Source organism: Heterodontus francisci, chromosome 15, assembly GCF_036365525.1.
Source record: "Heterodontus francisci isolate sHetFra1 chromosome 15, sHetFra1.hap1, whole genome shotgun sequence".
Lineage (NCBI taxonomy): Eukaryota > Metazoa > Chordata > Chondrichthyes > Heterodontiformes > Heterodontidae > Heterodontus > Heterodontus francisci.
Genome location: NC_090385.1, coordinates 45,895,136 through 45,918,362, shown reverse-complemented (window position 1 = coordinate 45,918,362; position 23,227 = coordinate 45,895,136).

Sequence of the window (23,227 nt, the reverse complement as noted above, 5' to 3'; positions counted from 1 at the left end):
GATACCAGAGGGATTATAATCAGAGAGACCAGGGGGGCAATAAGCAGAGAGACCAGTGGGACTATAATCAGAGAGACCAGAGTGACTATAATCAGAGAGACCAGTGGGAATATAATCAGAGAGACCAGAGGGGTTATAATCAGAGACACCAGAGGGACTATAATCAGAGAGAACAGAGGGACTATAATCAGAAACACCAGAGGGACTATAATCAGAGAGACCAGCGGGAATATAATCAGAGAGACCAGAGGGACTATAATCAGCGAGACCAGAGGGACTATAATCAGAGAGACCAGAGGGACTATAATCAGAGAGACCAGAGGAACTATAATCAGAGAGACCAGAGGGACTATAATCAGAGAGACCAGAGGGAATATAATCAGAGAGAACAGAGGGACTATCATCAGAGAGACCAGAGGGAATATAATCAGAGAGAACAGAGGGACTATCATCAGAGAGACCAGAGGAACTATAATCAGAGAGACCAGAGGGACTATAATCAGAGAGACCAGAGGGAATATAATCAGAGAGAACAGAGGGACTATCATCAGAGAGACCAGAGGGACTATAATCAGAGAGACCAGAGGAACTATAATCAGAGAGACCAGAGGGACTATAATCAGAGAGACCAGAGGGAATATAATCAGAGAGAACAGAGGGACTATCATCAGAGAGACCAGAGGGAATATAATCAGAGAGAACAGAGGGACTATAATCAGAGAGACCAGAGGGACTATAATCACAGAGACCAGAGGGACCATAATCACAGAGACCAGTGGGACGACAATCAGAGTGACCAGAAGGACAATAATCAGAGAGACCAGAAGGACTATAATCAGAGACACCAGAGGCAGTCTAATCAGAGAGACCAGTGGTACTATCATCAGAGACACCAGAGGGACTATAATCAGAGAGACCAGAGGGACTATAATCAGAGAGACCAGAAGGACTATAATCAGACACACCAGAGGCAGTCTAATCAGCGAGACCAGTGGTACTATCATCAGAGACACCAGAGGGACTATAATCAGAGAGACCAGAGGGACTATAATCAGAGAGACCAGAGGGACTATAATCAGAAAGACCAGCGGGACTATAATCAGAGACACCAGAGGGACTATAATCAGAGACACCAGAGGGACTATAATCAGAGAGACCAGAGGGACTGTAATCAGAGACACCAGAGGGACTATAATCAGAGAGACCAGCGGGACAATAATCAGAGAGAACAGCGGGAGAATAATCAGAGACACCAGAGGGACTATAATCAGAGAGACCAGAGGGACTATAATCAGAGAGACCAGGGGGACTATAATCAGAGAGACCAGAGGGACAATAATCAGAGAGACCAGAGGGAATATAATCAGAGAGACCAGAGGGACTATAATCAGAGAGACCAGAGGGACTATAATCAGAGAGACCAGAGGGACTATAATCAGCGAGACCAGAGGGACTATAATCAGAGAGACCAGAGGGAATATAATCAGACAGAACAGAGGGAATATAATCAGAGACACCGGAGGGACTATAATCACAGTGACCAGAGGGACTATAATCAGAGACACCACCGAGACTATAATCAGAGACACCAGAGGGACTATAATCAGAGAGACCAGGGGGGCAATAATCAGAGAGACCAGTGGGACTATAATCAGAGACACCAGAGGGACTATAATCAGAGAGACCAGAGGGACTATAATCAGAGATACCAGGGGTCTATAATCAGAGAAAGCAGCGAGACTATAATCAGCGAGACCAGAGGGACAATAATCAGAGATACCAGGGGTCTATAATCAGAGAAAGCAGCGAGACTATAATCAGAGAGACCAGAGGGACTATAATAAGCGAGACCAGCTGGACTATAATCAGCGAGACGAGAGGGACTATAATCAGCGAGACCAGAGGGACTATAATCAGAGAGACCAGAGGGACTATAATAAGCGAGACCAGCTGGACTATAATCAGCGAGACGAGAGGGACTATAATCAGCGAGACCAGAAGGACTATAATCAGAGAGACCAGGGGGACTATAATCAGAGAGACCAGAGGGAATATAATCAGAGAGACCAGTGGGACTATAATCAGAGAGACTAGAGGGACAATAATCAAAGAGACCAGAGGGTCTATAATCAGAGAGACCAGCGGGACAATAATCAGAGACCAGGGGAGCATTAGCAGCGAGTCCAGGGGGGCTACAATGGGCGATACCAGGGGTCTATAATCAGAGAAACCAGCGAGACTATAATCAGAGATACCAGAGGGAATATAATCAGAGAGACCAGGGGGGCAATAAGCAGAGAGACCAGTGGGACTATAATCAGAGAGACCAGAGTGACTATAATCAGAGAGACCAGTGGGAATATAATCAGAGAGACCAGAGGGATTATAATCTGAGACACCAGAGGGACTATAATCAGAGAGACCAGAGGGACTATAATCAGAGAGACCAGAGGGACTATAATCAGAGACACCAGAGGGACCATAATCAGAGAGACCAGAGGGACTATAATCAGAGAGACCAGAGGGAATATAATCAGAGAGACCAGAGGGACTATAATCAGCGAGACCAGAGGGAATATAATCAGAGAGACCAGAGGAACTATAATCAGAGAGACCAGAGGGACTATAATCAGAGAGACCAGAGGGAATATAATCAGAGAGAACAGAGGGACTATAATCAGAGACACCAGAGGGACTATAATCAGCGAGACCAGAGGGACTATAATCAGAGAGACCAGAGGGACTATAATCAGCGAGACCAGAGGGAATATAATCACAGAGACCAGAAACACTATAATCAGAGAGACCAGAGGCAGTATAATCAGAGAGACCAGAGGGACTATAATCAGAGACACCAGAGGGACTATAATCAGAGAGACCAGAGGGACTATAATCACAGAGACCAGAAACACTATAATCAGAGAGACCAGAGGCAGTATAATCAGAGTGACCAGCGGGACAATAATCAGAGAGAACAGCGGGACAATAATCAGAGACACCAGAGGGACTATAATCAGAGAGACCAGAGGGACTATAATCAGAGATACCAGGGGTCTATAATCAGAGAAACCAGTGAGTCTATAATCAGAGATACCAGGGGTCTATAATCAGAGAAACCAGCAAGACTATAATCACAGAAACCAGCGAGACTATAATCAGAGACACCAGAGGGACTATAATCCGAGAAATCAGTGAGACTATAATAAGAGAGACCAGAGGGACTATAATCAGAGAGACCAGCGGGACAACAATCAGAGACTCGGAGAGCATTAGCAGCGAGACCAGGGGGGCTACAATGAGAGATACCAGGGGTCTATAATCAGAGAGACCAGCGAGACTATAATCAGCGAGACCAGAGGGACTATAATCAGAGAGACCAGAGGGACAATAATCAGAGAGACCAGAGGGACGATAATCAGAGAGACCAGAGGGACTATAATCAGAGAGAACAGAGGGACTATAATCGGAGACACCAGAGGGACTATAATCAGAGAGACCAGGGGGACTATAATCAGAGAGACCAGGGGGACTATAATCAGAGAGACCAGAGGGAATATAATCAGAGAGACCAGGGGGACTATAATCAGAGAGACCAGGGGGACTATAATCAGAGAGACCAGAGGGAATATAATCAGAGAGACCAGAGGGACTATAATCAGACACCAGAGGGACTACAATCAGAGAGACCAGGGGGACTATAATCAGAGAGACCAGAGGGACTATAATCAGAGAGACCAGAGGGAATATAATCAGAGAGACCAGAGGGACTATAATCAGAGAGACCAGAGGGACTATAATCAGAGAGACCAGAGGGACAATAATCAGAGAGACCAGAGGGACTATAATCAGAGAGACCAGAGGGACTATAATCAGCGAAACCAGCTGGACTATAATCAGCGAGACCAGAGGGACTATAATCAGCGAGACCAGAGGGACTATAATCAGAGAGACCAGAGGGACTATAATCAGAGACACCAGAGGGACTATAATCAGAGAGACCAGGGGGACTATAATCAGAGAGACCAGGGGGACTATAATCAGAGAGACCAGAGGGAATATAATCAGAGAGACCAGGGGGACTATAATCAGAGACCAGGGGGACTATAATCAGAGAGACCAGAGGGAATATAATCAGAGAGACCAGAGGGACTATAATCAGAGACACCAGAGGGACTACAATCAGAGAGACCAGGGGGACTAAAATCAGAGAGACCAGAGGGACTATAATCAGAGAGACCAGAGGGAATATAATCAGAGAGACCAGAGGGACTATAATCAGAGACACCAGAGGGACTACAATCAGAGAGACCAGGGGGACTATAATCAGAGAGACCAGAGGGACTATAATCAGAGAGACCAGAGGGAATATAATCAGAGAGACCAGAGGGACTATAATCAGAGAGACCAGAGGGAATATAATCAGAGACCAGAGGGACTATAATCAGAGAGACCAGAGGGACTATAATCAGCGATACCAGAGGGAATATCATCAGAGAGACCAGAGGGACTATAATCAGAGAGACCAGAGGGAATATAATCAGAGAGAACAGAGGGACTATAATCAGAGAGACCAGAGGGACTATAATCAGAGACACCGGAGGGACTATAATCAGAGAGACCAGAGGGACTATAATCACAGAGACCAGTGGGACTATAATCAGAGTGACCAGAGGGACTATAATCAGAGACACCAGCGAGACTATAATCAGAGACACCAGAGGGACTATAATCAGAGAGACCAGGGGGGCAATAATCAGAGAGACCAGTGGGACTATAATCAGAGACACCAGAGGGACGATAATAAGAGAGACCAGAGGGACTATAATCAGAGATACCAGGGGTCTATAATCAGAGAAACCAGCGAGACTATAATCAGAGATACCAGGGGTCTATAATCGGAGAAATCAGCAAGACTATAATCAGAGAAACCAGCGAGACTATAATCAGAGACACCAGAGGGACTATAATCAGAGAAATCAGCGAGACTATAATCAGAGAGACCAGAGGGAGTATAATCAGAGAGACCAGCGGGACAACAATCAGAGACTCGGAGAGCATTAGCAGCGAGACCAGGGGGGCTACAATGAGAGATACCAGGGGTCTATAATCAGAGAAAGCAGCGAGACTATAATCAGAGAGACCAGAGGGACTATAATCAGAGAGACCAGAGGGACAATAATCAGTGAGACCAGAGGGACTATAATCAGAGAGACCAGAGGGACTATAATAAGCGAGACCAGCTGGATATAATCAGCGAGACGAGAGGGACTATAATCAGCGAGACCAGAGGGACTATAATCAGAGAGACCAGGGGGACTATAATCAGAGAGACCAGAGGGAATATAATCAGAGAGACCAGAGGGACTATAATCAGAGACACCAGAGGGACTATAATCAGAGAGACCAGTGGGACTATAATCAGAGAGACCAGAGGGAATATAATCAGAGAGACCAGAGGGAATATAATCAGAGAGACCAGAGGGACTATAATCAGAGAGACCAGAGGGAATATAATCAGAGACACCAGAGGGACTATAATCAGAGAGACCAGAGGGACTATCATCAGAGAGACCAGAGGGACTATAATCAGAGGCACCAGAGGGACTATAATCACAGAGACCAGTGGGAATATAATCAGAGTGACCAGAGGGACTATAATCAGAGACACCAGAGGGACTATAATCAGAGAGACCAGGGGGGCAATAATCAGAGAGACCAGTGGGACTATAATCAGAGAGACCAGAGGGACGAGAATCAGAGAGACCAGAGGGAATATAATCAGAGAGACCAGAGGGACTATAATCAGAGAGACCAGAGGGACTATAATCAGAGAGAACAGAGGGACTATAATCAGAGAGACCAGAGGGACTATAATCAGCGAGACCAGAGGGACTATAATCAGAGAGACCAGAGGGACTATAATCAGCGAGACCAGAGGGACTATCATCAGAGAGACCAGAGGGACTATAATCAGAGAGACCAGAGGGAATATAATCAGAGAGAACAGAGGGACTATAATCAGAGAGACCAGAGGGACTATAATCAGAGACACCAGAGGGACTATAATCAGAGAGACCAGTGGGACTATAATCAGAGAGACCAGAGGGAATATAATCAGAGAGACCAGAGGGAATATAATCAGAGAGACCAGAGGGACTATAATCAGAGAGACCAGAGGGACTATCATCAGAGAGACCAGAGGGACTATAATCAGAGAGACCAGAGGGAATATAATCAGAGACACCGGAGGGACTATAATCAGAGAGACCAGAGGGACTATAATCACAGAGACCAGTGGGAATATAATCAGAGTGACCAGAGGGACTATAATCAGAGACACCAGCGAGACTATAATCAGAGACACCAGAGGGACTATAATCAGAGAGACCAGGGGGGCAATAATCAGAGAGACCAGTGGGACTATAATCAGAGAGACCAGAGGGACGAGAATCAGAGAGACCAGAGGGAATATAATCAGAGAGACCAGAGGGACTATAATCAGAGAGACCAGAGGGACTATAATCAGAGAGAACAGAGGGACTATAATCAGAGAGACCAGAGGGAATATAATCAGAGAGACCAGAGGGAATATAATCAGAGACACCAGAGGAACTATGATCAGAGAGACCAGAGGGACTATAATCAGAGACACCAGAGGGACTATGATCAGAGAGACCAGAGGGACTATAATCACAGAGACCAGTGGGACTATAATCAGAGAGACCAGAGGGACTATAATCAGAGACACCAGAGGGACTATGATCAGAGAGACCAGAGGGACTATAATCACAGAGACCAGTGGGACTATAATCAGAGAGACCAGAGGGACTATAATCAGAGAGACCAGAAGGACTATAATCAGAGACACCAGAGGGACTATGATCAGAGAGACCAGAGGGACTATAATCACAGAGACCAGTGGGACTATAATCAGAGAGACCAGAGGGACTATAATCAGAGAGACCAGAAGGACTATAATCAGAGAGACCAGTGGGACTATAATCAGAGAGACCAGAGGGACTATAATCAGAGAGACCAGAAGGACAATGATCAGAGAGACCAGAGGGACTATAATCAGAGTGACCAGAAGGACAATAATCACAGAGACCAGTGGGACTATAATCAGAGTGACCAGAAGGACAATAATCAGAGAGACCAGTGGGACTATAATCAGAGACACCAGAGGGACTATAATCAGAGAGACCAGAGGGACTATTATCAGAGAGACCAGAGGGACTATAATCAGAGAGACCAGAGGGACTATAATCAGAGACACCAGAGTGACTATAATCAGAGGGACCAGAGGGACTATAATCAGAGACACCAGAGGGACTATAATCAGAGGGACCAGAGGGACTATAATCAGAGAGACCAGAGGGACTATTATCAGAGAGACGAGAGGGACTATAATCAGAGAGACCAGAGGGACTATTATCAGAGAGACCAGAGGGACTATAATCAGAGACACCAGAGTGACTATAATCAGAGAGACCAGAGGGACTATAATCAGAGACACCAGAGGGACTATAATCAGAGAGACCAGAGGGACTATAATCAGAGAGACCAGAGGGACTATAATCAGAGAGACCAGAGGGACTATAATCAGAGACACCAGAGGGACTATAATCAGAGACACCAGAGTGACTATAATCAGAGAGACCAGAGGGACTATAATCAGAGACACCAGAGGGACTATAATCAGAGACACCAGAGTGACTATAATCAGAGAGACCAGAGGGACTATAATCAGAGACACCAGAGGGACTATAATCTGAGAGACCAGAGGGACTATTATCAGAGAGACCAGAGGGATTATAATCAGAGAGACCAGAGGGACTATAATCAGAGAGACCAGAGGGACTATTATCAGAGAGACCAGAGGGACTATAATCAGAGAGACCAGAGGGACTATAATCAGAGACACCAGAGTGACTATAATCAGAGAGACCAGAGGGACTATAATCAGAGACACCAGAGGGACTATAATCAGAGACCAGAGGGACTACAATCAGAGACACCAGAGGGACTATAATCAGAGAGACCAGAGGGACTATAATCAGAGACACCAGAGGGACTATAATCAGAGACACCAGAGGGACTATAATCAGAGACACCAGAGTGACTATAATCAGAGGGACCAGAGGGAGTATAATCAGAGACACCAGAGGGACTATAATCAGAGAGACCAGAGGGACTACAATCAGAGACCCCAGAGGGACTATAATCAGAGAGACCAGAGGGACTATAATCAGAGACACCAGAGGGACTATAATCAGAGAGACCAGAGGGACTACAATCAGAGACACCAGAGGGACTATAATCAGAGACACCAGAGGGACTATAATCAGAGACACCAGAGGGAATATAATCAGAGAGACCAGAGGGAATATAATCAGAGACAACAGAGGGACTATAATCAGAGAGACCAGAGGGACGATAATCAGAGAGACCAGAGGGAATATAATCAGAGAGAACAGAGGGACTATAATCAGAGAGATCAGAGGGACTATAATCAGCGAGACCAGAGGGACTATAATCAGAGAGACCAGAGGGACTATAATCAGAGAGACCAGAGGGACTATCACCAGAGAGACCAGAAGGACTATAATCAGATAGACCAGAAGGACAATAATCAGAGAGACCAGAGGGAATATAATCAGAGAGACCAGAGGGAATATAATCAGAGAGAACAGAGGGACTATAATCAGAGAGACCAGATGGACTATAATCACAGAGACCAGTGGGACTATAATCAGAGTGACCAGAAGGACAATAATCAGAGAGACCAGAAGGACTACAATCAGAGAGACCAGAGGGACTATATTCAGAGAGACCAGAAGGACTGTAATCAGAGAGACCAGAGGCAGTATAATCAGAGAGACCAGTGGTACTATAATCAGAGAGACCAGAGGGAGTATAATCAGAGAGACCAGAGGGACTATAATCAGAGAGACCAGAAGGACAATAATCAGAGAGACCAGTGGGACTATAATCAGAGAGACCAGAAGGACTATAATCAGAGTGACCAGAAGGACAATAATCAGAGAGACCAGAGGGACTATAATCAGAGAGACCAGAGGGACTATAATCAGAGAGACCAGAAGGACTATAATCAGAGAGACCTGAAGGACAATAATCAGAGACCAGAGGGACTGTAATCAGAGTGACCAGAAGGACAATAATCAGAGAGACCAGTGGGACTATAATCAGAGAGACCAGAGGGACTATAATCAGAGAGACCAGAGGGACTATCATCAGTGAGACCAGAGGGACTATAATCAGAGAGACCAGAGGGACTATAATCAGAGACACCAGAGGGAGTATAATCAGAGACCAGAGGGAATATAATCAGAGACAACAGAGGGACTATAATCAGAGAGACCAGAGGGACGATAATCAGAGAGACCAGAGGGAATATAATCAGAGAGAACAGAGGGACTATAATCAGAGAGATCAGAGGGACTATAATCAGCGAGACCAGAGGGACTATCATCAGAGAGACCAGAAGGACTATAATCAGAGAGACCAGAAGGACAATAATCAGAGAGACCAGAGGGAATATAATCAGAGAGAACAGAAGGACAATGATCAGAGAGACCAGAGGGACTATAATCAGAGTGACCAGAAGGACAATAATCACAGAGACCAGTGGGACTATAATCAGAGTGACCAGAAGGACAATAATCAGAGAGACCAGTGGGACTATAATCAGAGACACCAGAGGGACTATAATCAGAGAGACCAGAGGGACTATTATCAGAGAGACCAGAGGGACTATAATCAGAGAGACCAGAGGGACTATAATCAGAGACACCAGAGTGACTATAATCAGAGAGACCAGAGGGACTATAATCAGAGACACCAGAGGGACTATAATCAGAGGGACCAGAGGGACTATAATCAGAGAGACCAGAGGGACTATTATCAGAGAGACGAGAGGGACTATAATCAGAGAGACCAGAGGGACTATTATCAGAGAGACCAGAGGGACTATAATCAGAGACACCAGAGTGACTATAATCAGAGAGACCAGAGGGACTATAATCAGAGACACCAGAGGGACTATAATCAGAGAGACCAGAGGGACTATAATCAGAGAGACCAGAGGGACTATAATCAGAGAGACCAGAGGGACTATAATCAGAGACACCAGAGGGACTATAATCAGAGACACCAGAGTGACTATAATCAGAGAGACCAGAGGGACTATAATCAGAGACACCAGAGGGACTATAATCAGAGACACCAGAGTGACTATAATCAGAGAGACCAGAGGGACTATAATCAGAGACACCAGAGGGACTATAATCTGAGAGACCAGAGGGACTATTATCAGAGAGACCAGAGGGATTATAATCAGAGAGACCAGAGGGACTATAATCAGAGAGACCAGAGGGACTATTATCAGAGAGACCAGAGGGACTATAATCAGAGAGACCAGAGGGACTATAATCAGAGACACCAGAGTGACTATAATCAGAGAGACCAGAGGGACTATAATCAGAGACACCAGAGGGACTATAATCAGAGACCAGAGGGACTACAATCAGAGACACCAGAGGGACTATAATCAGAGAGACCAGAGGGACTATAATCAGAGACACCAGAGGGACTATAATCAGAGACACCAGAGGGACTATAATCAGAGACACCAGAGTGACTATAATCAGAGGGACCAGAGGGAGTATAATCAGAGACACCAGAGGGACTATAATCAGAGAGACCAGAGGGACTACAATCAGAGACCCCAGAGGGACTATAATCAGAGAGACCAGAGGGACTATAATCAGAGACACCAGAGGGACTATAATCAGAGAGACCAGAGGGACTACAATCAGAGACACCAGAGGGACTATAATCAGAGACACCAGAGGGACTATAATCAGAGACACCAGAGGGAATATAATCAGAGAGACCAGAGGGAATATAATCAGAGACAACAGAGGGACTATAATCAGAGAGACCAGAGGGACGATAATCAGAGAGACCAGAGGGAATATAATCAGAGAGAACAGAGGGACTATAATCAGAGAGATCAGAGGGACTATAATCAGCGAGACCAGAGGGACTATAATCAGAGAGACCAGAGGGACTATAATCAGAGAGACCAGAGGGACTATCACCAGAGAGACCAGAAGGACTATAATCAGATAGACCAGAAGGACAATAATCAGAGAGACCAGAGGGAATATAATCAGAGAGACCAGAGGGAATATAATCAGAGAGAACAGAGGGACTATAATCAGAGACCAGAGGGACTATAATCAGAGACACCAGAGGCACTATAATCAGAGAGACCAGAGGGACTGTAATCAGAGAGAACTGAGGGACTATAATCAGAGACCAGAGGGACTATAATCAGAGACACCAGAGGGACTATAATCAGAGAGACCAGATGGACTATAATCACAGAGACCAGTGGGACTATAATCAGAGTGACCAGAAGGACAATAATCAGAGAGACCAGAAGGACTACAATCAGAGAGACCAGAGGGACTATATTCAGAGAGACCAGAAGGACTGTAATCAGAGAGACCAGAGGCAGTATAATCAGAGAGACCAGTGGTACTATAATCAGAGAGACCAGAGGGAGTATAATCAGAGAGACCAGAGGGACTATAATCAGAGAGACCAGAAGGACAATAATCAGAGAGACCAGTGGGAATATAATCAGAGAGACCAGAGGGAATATAATCAGAGAGAACAGAGGGACTATAATCAGAGACCAGAGGGACTATAATCAGAGACACCAGAGGGACTATAATCAGAGAGACCAGATGGACTATAATCAGAGAGACCAGTGGGACTATAATCAGAGTGACCAGAAGGACAATAATCAGAGAGACCAGAAGGACTACAATCAGAGAGACCAGAGGGACTATATTCAGAGAGACCAGAAGGACTGTAATCAGAGAGACCAGAGGCAGTATAATCAGAGAGACCAGTGGTACTATAATCAGAGAGACCAGAGGGAGTATAATCAGAGAGACCAGAGGGACTATAATCAGAGAGACCAGAAGGACAATAATCAGAGAGACCAGTGGGACTATAATCAGAGAGACCAGAAGGACTATAATCAGAGTGACCAGAAGGACAATAATCAGAGAGACCAGAGGGACTATAATCAGAGAGACCAGAGGGACTATAATCAGAGAGACCAGAAGGACTATAATCAGAGAGACCTGAAGGACAATAATCAGAGACCAGAGGGACTGTAATCAGAGTGACCAGAAGGACAATAATCAGAGAGACCAGTGGGACTATAATCAGAGAGACCAGAGGGACTATAATCAGAGAGACCAGAGGGACTATCATCAGTGAGACCAGAGGGACTATAATCAGAGAGACCAGAGGGACTATAATCAGAGACACCAGAGGGAGTATAATCAGAGACCAGAGGGAATATAATCAGAGACAACAGAGGGACTATAATCAGAGAGACCAGAGGGACGATAATCAGAGAGACCAGAGGGAATATAATCAGAGAGAACAGAGGGACTATAATCAGAGAGATCAGAGGGACTATAATCAGCGAGACCAGAGGGACTATTATCAGAGAGACCAGAAGGACTATAATCAGAGAGACCAGAAGGACAATAATCAGAGAGACCAGAGGGAATATAATCAGAGAGAACAGAGGGACTATAATCAGAGAGACCAGAGGGACTATAATCAGAGACACCAGAGGGACTATAATCAGAGAGACCAGAAGGACTATTATCACAGAGACCAGTGGGACTATAATCAGAGTGACCAGAAGGACAATAATCAGAGAGACCAGAAGGACTACAATCAGAGAGACCAGAGGGACTATATTCAGAGAGACCAGAAGGACTGTAATCAGAGAGACCAGAGGCAGTATAATCAGAGAGACCAGTGGTACTATAATCAGAGAGACCAGAGGGAGTATAATCAGAGAGACCAGAGGGAGTATAATCAGAGAGACCAGAAGGACAATAATCAGAGAGACCAGTGGGACTATAATCTGAGAGACCAGAAGGACTATAATCAGAGTGACCAGAAGGACAATAATCAGAGAGACCAGAGGGACTATAATCAGAGAGACCAGAAGGACTATAATCAGAGACCAGAGGGACTGTAATCAGAGAGACCAGAGGGACTATAATCAGAGAGACCAGAAGGACAATAATCACAGAGACCAGTGGGACTATAATCAGAGAGACCAGAAGGACTATAATCAGAGAGACCTGAAGGACAATAATCAGAGACCAGAGGGACTGTAATCAGAGAGACCAGAGGGACTATAATCAGAGTGACCAGAAGGACAATAATCAGAGAGACCAGTGGGACTATAATCAGAGAGACCAGAGGGACTATAATCAGAGAGACCAGTGGGACTATAATCAGAGAGACCAGAGGGACTATAATCAGAGAGACCAGAAGGACTATAATCAGAGAGACCAGAGGGACTATAATCAGAGAGACCAGAAGGACAATAATCACAGAGACCAGTGGGACTATAATCAGAGTGACCAGAAGGACAATAATCAGAGAGACCAGTGGGACTATAATCAAAGAGACCAGAGGGACTATAATCAGAGAGACCAGTGGGACTATAATCAGTGAGACCAGAGGGACTATAATCAGAGAGACCAGAGGGACTATAATCAGCGAGACCAGAGGGACTATCATCAGAGAGACCAGAAGGACTATAATCAGAGAGACCAGAAGGACAATAATCAGAGAGACCAGAGGGAATATAATCAGAGAGAACAGAGGGACTATAATCAGAGAGACCAGAGGGACTATAATCAGAGACACCAGAGGGACTATAATCAGAGAGACCAGAAGGACTATTATCACAGAGACCAGTGGGACTATAATCAGAGTGACCAGAAGGACAATAATCAGAGAGACCAGAAGGACTACAATCAGAGAGACCAGAGGGACTATATTCAGAGAGACCAGAAGGACTGTAATCAGAGAGACCAGAGGCAGTATAATCAGAGAGACCAGTGGTACTATAATCAGAGAGACCAGAGGGAGTATAATCAGAGAGACCAGAGGGAGTATAATCAGAGAGACCAGAGGGAATATAATCAGAGACACCAGAGGGAGTATAATCAGAGAGACCAGAGGGAATATAATCAGAGACAACAGAGGGACTATAATCAGAGAGACCAGAGGGACGATAATCCGAGAGACCAGAGGGAATATAATCAGAGAGAACAGAGGGACTATAATCAGAGAGATCAGAGGGACTATAATCAGCGAGACCAGAGGGACTATCATCAGAGAGACCAGAAGGACTATAATCAGAGAGACCAGAAGGACAATAATCAGAGAGACCAGAGGGAATATAATCAGAGAGAACAGAGGGACTATAATCAGAGAGACCAGAGGGACTATAATCAGAGACACCAGAGGGACTATAATCAGAGAGACCAGAAGGACTATTATCACAGAGACCAGTGGGACTATAATCAGAGTGACCAGAAGGACAATAATCAGAGAGACCAGAAGGACTATAATCAGAGAGACCAGAGGCAGTATAATCAGAGAGACCAGAGGGACTATAATCAGAGAGACTAGAAGGAAAATAATCAGCGAGACAAGTGCGACTATAATCAGAGAGACCAGAGGGACTATAATCAGAGAGACCAGAAGGACTATAATCAGAGAGACCAGAGGGACGATAATCAGAGACACCAGAGGGACTGTAATCAGAGAGACCAGTGGGACTATAATCAGAGAGACCAGAGGTACTATAATCAGAAGGACCAGCGGGACGATAATCAGTTACACCAGAGGGACTATATCAGAGAAACCAGAGGGAATATAATCAGAGACACCAGAGAGACTATAATCAGAGAGACCAGAGGGACTATAATCAGAAAGACCAGCGGGACTATAATCAGAGACACCAGAGTGACTATAATCAGAGAGACCAGAGGGACTATAATCAGAGAGACCAGTGGGACTATAATCAGAGACACCAGAGGGACTATAATCAGAGAGACCAGAGGGACTATAATCAGAGATACCAGGGGTCTATAATCAGAGAAACCAGCGAGACTATAATCAGAGATGCCAGGGGTCTATAATCAGAGAAACCAGCAAGACTATAATCAGAGAAACCAGCGAGACTATAATCAGAGACACCAGAGGGACTATAATCAGAGAGACCTGAAGGACAATAATCAGAGACCAGAGGGACTGTAATCAGAGTGACCAGAAGGACAATAATCACAGAGACCAGTGGGACTATAATCAGAGTGACCAGAAGGACAATAATCAGAGAGACCAGTGGGACTATACTCAGTGAGACCAGAGGGACTATAATCAGAGAGACCAGAGGGACTATAATCAGAGACACCAGAGGGAGTATAATCAGAGAGACCAGAGGGAATATAATCAGAGACAACAGAGGGACTATAATCAGAGAGACCAGAGGGACGATAATCAGAGAGACCAGAGGGAATATAATCAGAGAGAACAGAGGGACTATAATCAGAGAGATCAGAGGGACTATAATCAGCGAGACCAGAGGGACTATCATCAGAGAGACCAGAAGGACTATAATCAGAGAGACCAGAAGGACAATAATCAGAGAGACCAGAGGGAATATAATCAGAGAGACCAGAGTGAATATAATCAGAGAGAACAGAGGGACTATAATCAGAGAGACCAGAGGGACTATAATCAGAGACACCAGAGGGACTATAATCAGAGAGACCAGAAGGACTATTATCACAGAGACCAGTGGGAATATAATCAGAGAGACCAGAGTGAATATAATCAGAGAGAACAGAGGGACTATAATCAGAGAGACCAGAGGGACTATAATCAGAGACACCAGAGGGACTATAATCAGAGTGACCAGAAGGACAATAATCAGAGAGACCAGAAGGACAATAATCAGAGAGACCAGAGGGAATATAATCAGAGAGACCAGAGTGAATATAATCAGAGAGAACAGAGGGACTATAATCAGAGAGACCAGAGGGACTATAATCAGAGACACCAGAGGGACTATAATCAGAGTGACCAGAAGGACAATAATCAGAGAGACCAGAAGGACTATAATCAGAGAGACCAGAGGCAGTATAATCAGAGAGACCAGAGGGACTATAATCAGAGAGACGAGAAGGACAATAATCAGCGAGACAAGTGCGACTATAATCAGAGAGACCAGAGGGACTATAATCAGAGAGACCAGAAGGACTATAATCAGAGAGACCAGAGGGACTATAATCAGAGAGACTAGAGGGACGATAATCAGAGACACCAGAGGGACTGTAATCAGAGAGACCAGTGGGACTATAATCAGAGAGACCAGAGGGACTATAATCAGAGACACCAGAGTGACTATAATCAGAGAGACCAGAGGGACTATAATCAGAAAGACCAGCGGGACTATAATCAGAGACACCAGAGTGACTATAATCAGAGACACCAGAGGGACTATAATCAGAGAGACCAGAGGGACTATAATCAGAGACACCAGAGGGACTATAATCAGAGACACCAGAGGGACTATAATCAGAGACACCAGAGGGACTATAATCAGAGACACCAGAGGGACTATAATCAGAAGGACCAGCGGGACGATAATCAGTGACACCAGAGGGACTATAATCAGAGACACCAGAGAGACTATAATCAGAGAGACCAGAGGGACTATAATCAGAAAGACCAGCGGGACTATAATCAGAGACACCAGAGTGACTATAATCAGAGACACCAGAGGGACTATAATCAGAGAGACCAGAGGGACTATAATCAGAGAGACCAGTGGGACTATAATCAGAGACACCAGAGGGACTATAATCAGAGAGACCAGAGGGACTATAATCAGAGATACCAGGGGTCTATAATCAGAGAAACCAGCGAGACTATAATCAGAGATACCAGGGGTCTATAATCAGAGAAACCAGCAAGACTATAATCAGAGAAACCAGCGAGACTATAATCAGAGACACCAGAGGGACTATAATCAGAGAAATCAGCGAGACTATAATCAGAGAGACCAGCGGGACAACGATCAGAGACTCGGAGAGCATTAGCAGCGAGACCAGGGGGGCTACAATGAGAGATACCAGGGGTCTATAATCAGAGATAGCAGCGAGACTATAATCAGCGAGACCAGAGGGACTATAATCAGAGAGACCAGAGGGACAATAATCAGAGAGACCAGAGGGACTATAATCAGAGAGACCAGAGGGACTATAATCAGCGAGACCAGCTGGACTATAATCAGCGAGACGAGATGGACTATAATCAGCGAGACCAGAGGGACTATAATCAGAGAGACCAGGGGGACTATAATCAGAGAGACCAGAGGGAATATAATCAGAGAGACCAGAGGGACTATAATCAGAGAGACCAGAGGGACTATAATCAGAGAGACCAGAGGGACAATAATCAGAGAGACCAGAGGGACTATAATCAGAGAGACCAGAGGGACTATAATCAGAGAGACCAGAGGGACTATAATCAGAGACACCAGAGGGACGATAATCAGAGAGACCAGGGGGACTATAATCAGAGAGACCAGGGGGACTATAATCAGAGAGACCAGAGGGACTATAATCAGCGAGACCAGAGGGACTATAATCAGAGAGACCAGAGGGACTATAATCAGAGACACCAGAGGGACTATAATCAGAGAGACCAGGGGGACTATAATCAGAGAGACCAGGGGGACTATAATCAGAGAGACCAGAGGGAATATAATCAGAGAGACCAGGGGGACTATAATCAGAGACCAGGGGGACTATAATCAGAGAGACCAGAGGGAATATAATCAGAGAGACCAGAGGGACTATAATCAGAGACACCAGAGGGACTACAATCAGAGAGACCAGGGGGACTATAATCAGAGAGACCAGAGGGACTATAATCAGAGAGACCGGAGGGAATATAATCAGAGAGACCAGAGGGACTATAATCAGAGACACGAGAGGGACTACAATCAGAGAGACCAGGGGGACTATAATCAGAGAGACCAGAGGGACTATAATCAGAGAGACCAGAGGGAATATAATCAGAGAGACCAGAGGGACTATAATCAGAGACCAGAGGGACTATAATCAGAGAGACCAGAGGGACTATAATCAGCGATACCAGAGGGAATATCATCAGAGAGACCAGAGGGACTATAATCAGAGAGACCAGAGGGAATATAATCAGAGAGAACAGAGGGACTATAATCAGAGAGACCAGAGGGACTATAATCACAGAGACCAGAGGGACTATAATCAGAGAGACCAGAGGGACTATAATCAGCGATACCAGAGGGAATATCATCAGAGAGACCAGAGGGACTATAATCAGAGAGACCAGAGGGAATATAATCAGAGAGAACAGAGGGACTATAATCAGAGTGACCAGAGGGACTATAATCAGAGAGATCAGGGGGGCAATAATCAGAGAGACCAGTGGGACTATAATCAGAGACACCAGAGGGACTATAATCAGAGAGACCAGAGGGACTATAATCAGAGATACCAGGGGTCTATAATCAGAGAAACCAGCGAGACTATAATCAGAGATACCAGGGGTCTATAATCGGAGAAACCAGCAAGACTATAATCAGAGAAACCAGCGAGACTATAATCAGAGACACCAGAGGGACTATAATCAGAGAAATCAGCGAGACTATAATCAGAGAGACCAGAGGGACTATAATCAGAGAGACCAGCGGGACAACAATCAGAGACTCGGAGAGCATTAGCAGCGAGACCAGGGGGGCTACAATGAGAGATACCAGGGGTCTATAATCAGAGATAGCAGCGAGACTATAATCAGCGAGACCAGAGGGACTATAATCAGAGAGACCAGAGGGACAATAATCAGAGAGACCAGAGGGACTATAATCAGAGAGACCAGAGGGACTATAATCAGCGAGACCAGCTGGACTATAATCAGCGAGACGAGATGGACTATAATCAGCGAGACCAGAGGGACTATAATCAGAGAGACCAGGGGGACTATAATCAGAGAGACCAGAGGGAATATAATCAGAGAGACCAGAGGGACTATAATCAGAGAGACCAGAGGGACTATAATCAGAGAGACCAGAGGGACAATAATCAGAGAGACCAGAGGGACTATAATCAGAGAGACCAGAGGGACTATAATCAGAGAGACCAGAGGGACTATAATCAGAGACACCAGAGGGACGATAATCAGAGAGACCAGGGGGACTATAATCAGAGAGACCAGGGGGACTATAATCAGAGAGACCAGAGGGACTATAATCAGCGAGACCAGAGGGACTATAATCAGAGAGACCAGAGGGACTATAATCAGAGACACCAGAGGGACTATAATCAGAGAGACCAGGGGGACTATAATCAGAGAGACCAGGGGGACTATAATCAGAGAGACCAGAGGGAATATAATCAGAGAGACCAGGGGGACTATAATCAGAGACCAGGGGGACTATAATCAGAGAGACCAGAGGGAATATAATCAGAGAGACCAGAGGGACTATAATCAGAGACACCAGAGGGACTACAATCAGAGAGACCAGGGGGACTATAATCAGAGAGACCAGAGGGACTATAATCAGAGAGACCGGAGGGAATATAATCAGAGAGACCAGAGGGACTATAATCAGAGACACGAGAGGGACTACAATCAGAGAGACCAGGGGGACTATAATCAGAGAGACCAGAGGGACTATAATCAGAGAGACCAGAGGGAATATAATCAGAGAGACCAGAGGGACTATAATCAGAGACCAGAGGGACTATAATCAGAGAGACCAGAGGGACTATAATCAGCGATACCAGAGGGAATATCATCAGAGAGACCAGAGGGACTATAATCAGAGAGACCAGAGGGAATATAATCAGAGAGAACAGAGGGACTATAATCAGAGAGACCAGAGGGACTATAATCACAGAGACCAGAGGGACTATAATCAGAGAGACCAGAGGGACTATAATCAGCGATACCAGAGGGAATATCATCAGAGAGACCAGAGGGACTATAATCAGAGAGACCAGAGGGAATATAATCAGAGAGAACAGAGGGACTATAATCAGAGTGACCAGAGGGACTATAATCAGAGAGATCAGGGGGGCAATAATCAGAGAGACCAGTGGGACTATAATCAGAGACACCAGAGGGACTATAATCAGAGAGACCAGAGGGACTATAATCAGAGATACCAGGGGTCTATAATCAGAGAAACCAGCGAGACTATAATCAGAGATACCAGGGGTCTATAATCGGAGAAACCAGCAAGACTATAATCAGAGAAACCAGCGAGACTATAATCAGAGACACCAGAGGGACTATAATCAGAGAAATCAGCGAGACTATAATCAGAGAGACCAGAGGGACTATAATCAGAGAGACCAGCGGGACAACAATCAGAGACTCGGAGAGCATTAGCAGCGAGACCAGGGGGGCTACAATGAGAGATACCAGGGGTCTATAATCAGAGAAAGCAGCGAGACTATAATCAGCGAGACCAGAGGGACTATAATCAGAGAGACCAGAGGGACTATAATAAGCGAGACCAGCTGGACTATAATCAGCGAGACGAGAGGGACTATAATCAGCGAGACCAGAGGGACTATAATCAGAGAGACCAGAGGGAATATAATCAGAGAGACCAGAGGGACTTTAATCAGAGACACCAGAGGGACTATAATCAGAGAGACCAGTGGGACTATAATCAGAGAGACCAGAGGGACTATAATCAGAGAGACCAGAGGGAATATAATCAGAGAGACCAGAGGGACTATCATCAGAGAGACCAGAGGGACTATAATCAGAGAGACCAGAGGGAATATAATCAGAGAGACCAGAGGGAGTATAATCAGAGGCACCAGAGGGACTATAATCAGACACACCGGAGGGACTATAATCAGAGTGACCAGAGGGACTATAATCAGAGAGACCAGAGGGACTATAATCAGAGAGACCAGAGGGAATATAATCAGAGAGACCAGAGGGAGTATAATCAGAGGCACCAGAGGGACGATAATCAGAGACACCAGCGAGACTATAATCAGAGACACCAGAGGGAATATAATCAGAGAGACCAGAGGGACTATAATCAGAGAGACCAGGGGGACTATCATCAGAGAGACCAGAGGGACTATAATCAGAGAGACCAGAGGGAATATAATCAGAGAGACCAGAGGGAGTATAATCAGAGGCACCAGAGGGACTATAATCAGAGACACCGGAGGGACTATAATCAGAGAGACCAGGGGGACAATAATCAGAGAGACCAGTGGGACTATAATCAGAGAGACCAGAGGGACTATAATCACAGAGACCAGTGGGACTATAATCAGAGTGACCAGAAGGACAATAATCAGAGAGACCAGAAGGGCTATAATCAGAGAGACCAGAAGGACAATAATCAGAGAGACCAGAAGGACAATAATCAGAGAGACCAGAAGGGCTATAATCAGAGAGACCAGAAGGACAATAATCAGAGAGACCAGTGGGACTATAATCAGAGTGACCAGAAGGACAATAATCAGAGTGACCAGAAGGACAATAATCAGAGAGACCAGAAGGGCTATAATCAGAGAGACCAGAAGGACAATAATCAGAGAGACCAGTGGGACTATAATCAGAGAGACCAGAAGGACTATAATCAGAGAGACCAGAGGGACTATGATCAGAGAGACCAGAGGGACTATAATCACAGAGACCAGTGGGACTATAATCAGAGTGACCAGAAGGACAATAATCAGAGAGACCAGAAGGGCTATAATCAGAGAGACCAGAAGGACAATAATCAGAGAGACCAGAAGGACAATAATCAGAGAGACCAGAAGGGCTATAATCAGAGAGACCAGAAGGACAATAATCAGAGAGACCAGTGGGACTATAATCAGAGTGACCAGAAGGACAATAATCAGAGTGACCAGAAGGACAATAATCAGAGAGACCAGAAGGGCTATAATCAGAGAGACCAGAAGGACAATAATCAGAGAGACCAGTGGGACTATAATCAGAGAGACCAGAAGGACTATAATCAGAGAGACCAGAAGGACAATAATCAGAGAGACCAGTGGGACTATAATCAGAGAGACCAGAGGGACTATAATCAGAGAGACCAGAAGGACTATAATCAGAGAGACCAGAAGGAAAACAATCAGAGAGACCAGAGGGACTATAATCAGAGAGACCAGAAGGACAATAATCAGAGAGACCAGAAGGACTATAATCAGAGAGACCAGAAGGACAATAATCAGAGAGACCAGTGGGACTATAATCAGAGAGACCAGAGGGACTATAATCAGAGAGACCAGAAGGACTATAATCAGAGAGACCAGAAGGACAACAATCAGAGAGACCAGAGGGACTATAATCAGAGTGACCAGTGGTACAATAATCAGAGAGACCAGAGAGAATATAATCAGAGAGACCAGAGGGACTATAATCAGAGAGACCAGAAGGACAATAATCAGAGAGACCAGTGGGACTATAATCAGAGAGACCAGAAGGACTATAATCAGAGAGACCAGAAGGACAATAATCAGAGAGACCAGTGGGACTATAATCAGAGAGACCAGAGGGACTATAATCAGAGAGACCAGAAGGACTATAATCAGAGAGACCAGAAGGACAACAATCAGAGAGACCAGAGGGACTATAATCAGAGAGACCAGAAGGACAATAATCAGAGAGACCAGAAGGACTATAATCAGAGAGACCAGAAGGACAATAATCAGAGAGACCAGTGGGACTATAATCAGAGAGACCAGAGGGACTATAATCAGAGAGACCAGAAGGACTATAATCAGAGAGACCAGAAGGACAACAATCAGAGAGACCAGAGGGACTATAATCAGAGTGACCAGAAGGACAATAATCAGAGAGACCAGTGGGACTATAATCAGAGAGACCAGAGGGACTATAATCAGAGAGACCAGAAGGACTATAATCAGAGAGACCAGAAGGACAACAATCAGAGAGACCAGAGGGACTATAATCAGAGAGACCAGAAGGACAACAATCAGAGAGACCAGTGGGACTATAATCAGAGAGACCAGAGGGACTATTATCAGAGAGACCAGAGGGACTATAATCAGAGACACCAGAGGGACTATAATCAGAGACACCAGAGGGACTATAATCAGAGAGACCAGAGGGACTATAATCAGAGAGACCAGAGGGACTATAATCAGAGACACCAGAGGGACTATAATCAGAGAGACCAGAGGGAATATAATCAGAGAGACCAGAGGGACTATAATCAGAGAGACCAGGGGGACTATCATCAGAG